This window comes from Chelonia mydas, chromosome 15, assembly GCF_015237465.2.
Source record: "Chelonia mydas isolate rCheMyd1 chromosome 15, rCheMyd1.pri.v2, whole genome shotgun sequence".
NCBI classification, from domain to species: Eukaryota; Metazoa; Chordata; order Testudines; family Cheloniidae; genus Chelonia; species Chelonia mydas.
This window is the reverse complement of record NC_057856.1, coordinates 31,522,693-31,531,078: the sequence shown is the minus strand read 5'-3', so window position 1 is coordinate 31,531,078 and position 8,386 is coordinate 31,522,693. Positions and strand designations below refer to the sequence as shown.

Genomic DNA, 8,386 nt, shown 5'->3' with positions numbered 1-8,386 from the left:
GTGTACTGCTAATTCACCGTAGGCTCAAACCAAATGATAGCTACTTGTCGTCTCTGATAATATCAGTTATATAAGTATTTGTGACTTTGGTGTGGAGTGAGTCTCTCCAGAAACTTTAGTACCATTTGCAAGACTCTGTGGTGCATGGGGGAGAAGATATGGGGTAGACATGATGGACGTCTGTCTATGTACCCATCACCATGGTATCTTAGTCTCTGGTACATTTGAGTTGCACCTCCTTCCTTGAGCATTCTTCAATGGATGCCATGGATAAATTTCCCATTGTAATCAAGAAAGGGAAAGATCTTTCTCTGCTGGACCCATTCTCTTCTAGTAACTGAATTTTCAGAATATTGTTCTCTGTCTGATCCAGTTAGATTTGTTCTGACATGGAGGCCTGATCCTGCCAAGTGCAGAGAGCTCTGGTCCTGGTCCAGCAAACACTTGCACACATATTTGACTTTAAGCACATGACCAGTCCCATTTATTCAGTAAACCTATGCTTAGGAGCTTTGCTGGGTCAGGGCCAGGGTGCTGACTACCTTTCTGGATTGAGCCCCCGATGCCCACCGCTATGGTTAGCACCTGTTAGCATCTGCAAAGGATGAACTCCAAAGTGCCAGGTAACAGAGAACATGACTATACCCTACTCGAACCTTTAAACAAACTCCAGAGGCTGCTCTAGAGTAATGGACACTCTTTACAGGGATCGTCTTACTCCCAGACCTCCATCAGCTTTTGCACTCCACTAAACTTTTTTCTTTGCAGCTTCTGCTTATATGACTTACAGTTCACAATTAGCTATTTATCTTCAGAAAAATACGAATGTTGAATCAGAACAACATGTAGTGCATATGCATTCTTCTAACTGACTCTGCATTCACTCATCTCTTTGTTTAGATTGTCTGTGATTGTTTCTTTGTGTGCTAACATGTAACTGAATATGCTGTGTCAGCTACTATGAAATAGCTGAGGCATTAGTATAATTGTTTTATCATTAGCTGTAAAAGTGAAACAGAAATGACTTCACACTATGGCTAGTCAGAAATCAGAATTTCCATTCTGTGGGAAATTGACATTTCAAAATTTGTTTTCATTCTAAATCAGAATCAAAAGTTGAAATTTCCCAGGAAATGAGGATTCCAAAAGCTTTCTCTTTGGAACCATCAAAGCATTTCATTTTGATAATGTCAAAATGTTTTATTACGTTTGTTTGACTTTTTCCCCTTGAAAATTTTGTTGAATGCTGCATGTTTCTGCAAAATGTTTTGATGTTGATTAAATTGCATTTTCTGATGGGGAAACTGTTTTGTTGAAAATGCTTTGAGCTGCTCTACATCAAATGTAAAACAACAGGTGTTTTGAAAAGGTGGAACAAATTCACCCCTGGTGTAAATCCATAGATTGTCTGCCGCTTGTCACCTAAATTAAGCATAAACCATCCAGGTATCCACAGAGAAGCACAAACTTGACAGCCCGTCACTGTGTACAGCAAAGAACTGCCAGCAACGGTTGAAGTACCTCTCCCGCACCTGGTCCCCGAGACAAGCCAGCTGCACCCCAGCGCACTGCCAGTTCAGCCAGAACGTGAAGCTATTTTTGTTACAACAGAACAATCAAATTTTTTAAGGCCTTGAGAGAAAAGCTCCTGTCCCTCTGTTCACACTCCCTTTGTGCTATCGCTGTATTTTATGGGCCACATTGGTCCTGTGTGTGAGAGAAACCCCTCCGAAAAGAGACATGAATCTCTGGGAGGTTCCTCATATGGCTCCTGGAACGTTTCGCAGTGGATTGGCCTTTCGCACCTTCCTCTGAAGAGCTAATCCCACACGGGTCCTGAGGGAGAAGAACGCTTCCGCATGGCCATGCCCTCCTTGCACCCCGGCAACGCCGCTTTGCAGGAGCCCTGCAGCCAGGGGAACCCTTTCAGAATGGGGAAGCACTTGGCTGAGCACTGAGATGGCCAGCATTAAATGAAGGGAGAAGAATCCCGTCCCCCCACCGCACCCCTTGTGCCTGGAGTTCATTGGTGCCTATTGTAGAGCTCAGTCATGGCTTTGTCACAAGCCCCGTGCACAAGGCAGCATGTTGTTGTGACTCCATCCTAGTCCATTGCCCAGCTCCCTGAGGGGAAGGGAGAGGGGGACGTACCCTATGCCAGCTCTTGACCTGGTGCAGGCGTGCCAGTGTCACATGGGAGGAGAGGTGCTGGATCAAAGTCCCACTTGTTCTCCATGACACACCCGTCCATATGCATGTGGGGACACATCTAGTGGCCTCATGGACTCTGCTTGCTGACCATGCAGCTACACCCAAAGTGGATAGCCACACAGGAGAGTCCCATCATCCCTTGTGTGGTCATGCAGGACAAGACAGAATCTGTCCCTTAATATTTTATCTACAGTTCATTCTCACTCACTCTCTCTTTTCAAGGAATCTATGTTGACTTCTATGGGACGGCAGTACAAAAAGCCTTTCTCCTACTCTCAGCTCTAAAAAGAGCCATTTACTTTATTACTTGAGCTAGAGAACTCCCCAGAGCAATCCAAGTGAGCAGAGTAAGAAGTTTATTCTGAACTTGTTTTCTGTTAACTGCTCGCCAAACCTTCCCACAGAGCTGAGAGGATGACAGGGCTATATAGTTTTTCATGTAAGCCTTTGAGTTTCCATTCGCCCTGGAAGCTGCTGCCAATGCAGGAGACCTCCCAGCCCCTGTGCCAAGCTCCTGGCACTGTAGGGAGAAGGAGGAACTTGATCTGAAGGCAAAACAAACACATAGCCAAGGAGCGAAATTTCCACCATCTCAGACGAGTGGAGCGGTCTGGGCTTGGACGAGCCCCAGTGAAGCTAGATTCCTTAGCATTGCTATGGATGCGTAAATCCATCGCTCGCTGTGTCATTTTCACCCAGTACCTGCGGCACTGCTTGTTCCAGGAACTGGCTTGAGATGAACAGCTGGACATTTCTTGGGAAAGTCTCTGACATAAACAGCGTGATCCATCGTCGTTCGTTGTTGGTCTTTTTTCTTCATCTCTCTTTTTGGCCATTTTCCTCCCGGCTTCTTTGATGAATTAGTGATGTTGTCAGTTGTGTTAAAGAAGGGCTCGGGGTCACGGATCTGTGACATAGGGAGAGAAGTGGATGAAGAGATGTATTTATTGTTATACAGAAACCTGTTTTTCGCCTAACATAGGAAAATGTTTGCCTTTCTGAGCGGTTTAGACCCAGATACAGGACTGCACAGACACATGTGCTTAAAATTAAGGGTATGCTTCAATTTAGTACTGAAAAGGGAGGCTTCCCTGAATCAGGACATGTAGACCAATAGCATATGGCTGTGGGAAGAAAAATAGACACATGCCACCACAATGCTTTAGAACTTTAATGCCCTACAAATTCAAAGGAAGATTAGGTTCTTTCTACTGACTCACTCCCAAATGAGGAGACATTTTCTACTTTTAGTTTTTTCATTTGCGTTTTATTTGTCTATCTGCACACTGAATGCTTAAGTTACCACAGCCACGAGTTCCAGGAAGTGTAAAACCTACATTGTTCTTTTAATATCTACCAAATGCTCCTGGTTTGGCTGAAGTGGTAGGAGACCAAGAAAATGATGCTAAAATTAACCAAAATATAAATTAAAAGGGATGTTCTCATGAGCCAGCTTACAAGAGGTTTGTGCCTGCTGGCTGCTTCAGTCGCTTGTTTCAGAGATTTATAAACTGCAAATGCATGTTCTCGCATGACCTGCCATAAGGAAATTTTGCTCATGGAATAAATATTTCATGTATGTGTAGCATGTTTGACATATATATTTTTAGTATAACCTCCCTAAACATGCCGGTGTATCTTGCCAGATGTGGCTGGAGTATATGAAAAGACCATCAGAATCCGTGTGTGTGTGTGTATGTATGTATTTATTTTGGATGCATGACATAGTAAGGATTTGTGCAGCTCAAGAATAAGCGGTTTGAGGAATGCTTTCTGTGCTTTTGTATTTTGCTGATATGTTGCTGAAAAATCCCCTTCGTGATAGAGACAGAAAGAGCCAGGCAGCAGCAAGATTCCGATGGGTAAATTGAAAGTCAGGACGTAGGTTTTCAAGGGGCAACCCAGCCAGCCCTGGACAAATGGCTCCGAATGCTTTTTTTGCTTTTGTATTTCAAACGGCCATTCTCCTCACCCAGCAGCACAGCCCCACAGATTGGTTTGTTAATATTATTAGGACAAATGAAATGCTGTTATATATAAACGTGAGAGTTTAAGCTTCCAGAGGCAATAAGATGGGGCTGATTCTTAATATCTGGAGTCCTCTAAATCATTTTCTAAATTAATATTCATGTTAGGTTTATTGCATTTTAGTGTAATGCCTTGTGAATCTTGGTACTTTACAAAAGTTAGTAAAAATATTTTGAATTTTAGCAACTTTTGCTTTCATTAGCAATTTTTGCAGTAAATATTTTGTGTTAAATTTGTCCTTTAAGAAATTTAAGTAAAATCACAATAAATAATGCTACTTGGCATTTAGCTTTCACCGGTAGATTTCAAAGTGTTTCAGAAAGGGTAGTATCATTATTACCATGTTTAATGTGGGAAAACTGAGGCAAAGGACTTGCCCAGCATCATGTAATGACTGAGAGACAGAGGTGGAAACAGAACTCAAGTCTATTGATTCCCAGCCCAGGGCTTTAGTCACAGCACCAACCTGCCTCACAACTTAGTAAAGCTCCTAAGTTCAAAAGAATCAAAGAAGGGAAAAGAGAGGAACTCTCCCACAGCAGTGAAGGCCGATAAAAACATTGGAGGAATTTAAAAAAAATGGACTTGCTAAGTAAAACAAAATGTTGCAGACCGTACAACATCTACAGAGAGGCTGAGACCTGGAACAGAAAGACTCGCCCTCCATCCCCAAAGATCTTTTTCCTATATTCAGGGTCACACAGATGTTCTGGGGGCCCCAGACAAAGTCTGTAGCTACTCACCCCTACCTTCTCCAAAAAATTACCACTGAGGGGAGGCCCCCCAGGTGGGGTGGGGGGTGGATAGTGAGCCCGGGTTGGCTCCGGTCCCGCAGCGCTGAGCCCACGTCCCATGCTGAGCGTTGCTTTAGTGTTGCTGAGACGGAGGGGCCGGTGGGCCAAACCCGAGTGGTGCCGTGGCCCTGTGCACCAGATGGCAACGCCACTTGGTTTGGGGCCCTTTCAGATGAAGGGGTCAGCAAGACCTGCCCCTTTTGCCCCCTCCGAGCTGGCCCTGCCTACATTAGATGTTGGCAAACCCCCAAATCCTGTGTTTAATGCATATCCTGTAAAGGAAGGAGAAAGTTGGCTTTGAACTGTGTGAGGCCTTATGGATCACAGGAGAGCTCTCTCAAAATGTGTGTGGGCAACTGGCAGCCAGTGTAATTGCCGTGGTGATAAACTCCAGGGTTTAGCAGTGGTGCAAGAAGATAATCCAGCTGCAATGTGTGGAATGTTCTGCAGATCTTGCTGGGTTTTAGAAATGAAACCAGAGCACAGAGAAAGGCAGCAATCTAATCTGTAGGCTCTGTGTTTCCAGAGCTGAAGTAGTTAATGGGAAGCTGAATCTAGCAATATGTCTTTAGGCGATAAGAAGCATGCCAAACTGCAGACTTTATTATTCATATAGTATGTCTGAGACATTTATTGGCAGATTAACTAGTACATTTGCAAAGGGCAAGTCAGGTTTGTTTGAGGGAAATTAAAGTACAGTCTGTTGTTCTCCCAGTTCTCTGCATTTCCCTGAAGCTTCAGGTAACACTGGTAAAAGCTGACATGGGAATACACTTAAGCCTCTAGCTATGGCAAATATATCCCAAGTCACTCAGAAACATGGGCTGACCCTGCACCGGCTGCCATGTCCCAGGTGCTGCACAGAATTCTGAATGGCCCAGAAACCAAGAGAACAGATCTGTGAGCTGGGGAAGCTCCCTCAGACGTTCCCACCGGAGGTGATCATCCGTGCACTTTATGCTAGTGCAGGGCTGTAATCTGAGCCTAGTTCTTTCCATCCACAGCTAAACCCAGCCAGGCTGTGCTCTCAACAGAGGGCTGCTCTATAACTGGACGGGGCAAGGAGCGTCCCAAATACCCTAGGTGCTAGTGGTGAAATCCATACACCATTAACGAATTCAGCAGGTTAAGAGAGAACCCCTGTGATGACTCAGCAGCTGTTCTCGTTCAATAACTAAACCAAGTTTTTAACAGATTTATATTAAAAAAAAAAAAAAAAAAAAAAAGCCGAAATCAGGAGACAGCAGCAAGGCCAGTGATTCTTCCACCACTGGTGCTGTGTGCTGTTAAAATCAATCCAAATCTCCAATGGACTATAATTCTGGTAACCAAACAAGACCTGGTTTCTCCTTTGCAGAGCTGGGCTGTGGCTTGAGAACGGAGAGGCAGCTCTGAGGCTTCCTTCCACTCAATTTAGAATAGAAAATATCACTGCCTTTGTTTCGGTTTTATAACTGGCTCTAGCTAACAATACATACAATCATCTGCTTGGGGATGAAGCAGACGGTGAATTGAGGGCACGCTCTGGTGTGTGCGTCCAGCAGAGCACTGTGTATGGCACGAGAAGCAATGCAGCTTGCCCAGCCAGACACCCTCATGAGGGGGATCGGAGCTAGCAGTTAGAGCCTGGACATTCTCACCCCACTCTAGCTGGGACTGCCAGCACCATGTATACAGAGAGACCCTCTCTCTGCCCTGCTGGCTTGATCCCCAAAGTGACAGTGATGGGCTCATGGAGGAATCTATATCTTGCCCAGAAGAGTGTGTTGGTCCCATATGAGGCCTTGAAAGGGGTAGGAAAAAAGGGGAAAGATGGTACAGAAAGTGGATTTTCTGTATCAAACTTCTGTGGTTCTTGGGGAGAAAAAAGCACTTTGTTCTAAGACAAGTTCTTCTCTGAAAAGATTTATGCATGAGGCATAACTGGACAAGTTTACCATAAGGCGGAAAAGTTCTTTCACTGAGTGTTATTTTATTTCTCTCCCAGTAATTGGGAGACATTTTAATGATGTTGAAAGCCTCTGAATGATGCAAACTTATGAAATTTCAGGAAAATTCACACTGGAAAAAATAGTTTATGAAATTCACACTTATTTTTCAGCTTACCGTAACTTCTCAGAGTCTGTCTACACAGCAGAGACTAACGGGTGGCTGGCCCATGCCAGCCAACTCAGGCCTGGGCTGCGGGGCTGTGTCACTGCGGTGCAGACAACTGAGTTCCGGCTGCTGCCTGCGTTCTAGGAACCTGCAAGTGGGAGGGGCCCAGAGCTTGGGCTCCAGTCTGAGCCTGAAGTCTACACAGCAATGAAACCATCCCGCAGCCTGAGCCCCGCGAGCCCTCGTTGGCTGGCACAGGCCAGCCATGGGTTTGTCTTTGCTGTGTAGACAGACCTGCAGTGAAATCCTGACCTCTCCTGTGCTGAGTGCAGTGTAACCATTAGACCGCAGTGCAGCAGGATCAGCAAAACTGGGTGAGTCCCCGTTTTACCAGGAAAAGGCGTAATCTGATTGTGTTCAGACTTTGATCAGAGTGTAGAGATAAACAAGATCCCCGCTACAGCTCAGCTGACTGCTTACAAGGGCTGTCTGGAACAAGAGGCCTCTCTCCAGAGTTATCTCAGCAAGTTCCTTAAAAAAACAACCAAGACCCTGCATTGGGTTTGGGAAAACCAGCTCACAAGCCACCAGACGTGATGATTCCAGTAGCAGCAGCAGGATCTTACATTCTTCTAAACAGCAAACAGCTAGGGACATGAGGAGAAACTGAAGCAGCAGCCCTCCTTTTCTCTGTTTTCCATGCAGCTCCCCGAGCAACCAAGCCTGGAATCAGAAGAGGGTGGGCAGCTTAGGAGACAATGCACCAGGCGGGATCCAGTCCAGCTCTCTGTTCCACAAACCTTTCATTAGCCAAACAGCTCAGGCTTGGAAGACTGCGGGTGCAGAGAGGCTCCGGGCACTGAGAGGAGGGCGTTATCTTCCCCACCAGCTAACTCCAAGTTAAGCCCGTTTTATTGTCTCTGAGGAAACATGAAGGAGCTTTGGGATAAAATGGAGTTCCTCCTTAGCCTGAATAGCCTAGTAAATGCCTAACAATGCTCAGGCCAGTAGCCAGCTGGGGCTGACAGTGTGAAAAAAACAAAACAAAACACAGTTCCTTGTCCTTGGTGTGGGGAGGGGAGTGGACGTGTGAGTTTGTGTAGCTCCACCAGGCCCCTTCATCCCCAAGTGACCCAGTCTCCCCTCCCCACCTCTGGGGAGGATGTCGGTCCTTCACTCCTGCAAGCAGCTCTCACTCCCGCTCTGGGGGCCAGGGGAGGGTGTTTGCCCCTCAGTGGGAGGGCAATGGCTCAGTA

General features: G+C 45.7%; 1 long non-coding RNA gene across 1 annotated transcript; it reads right to left on the bottom strand.

Annotated features, from left to right (window-relative positions):
• Positions 1-1,072: 1,072 nt before the first annotated feature.
• On the bottom strand, positions 1,073-7,278 carry LOC119563812. Its single transcript, XR_005222415.1, has 2 exons — positions 7,140-7,278; positions 1,073-3,118 (listed from the first exon to the last, which is right to left on the bottom strand). It is a non-coding gene; the product is annotated as an uncharacterized LOC119563812 (long non-coding RNA).
• Positions 7,279-8,386: the final 1,108 nt, after the last annotated feature.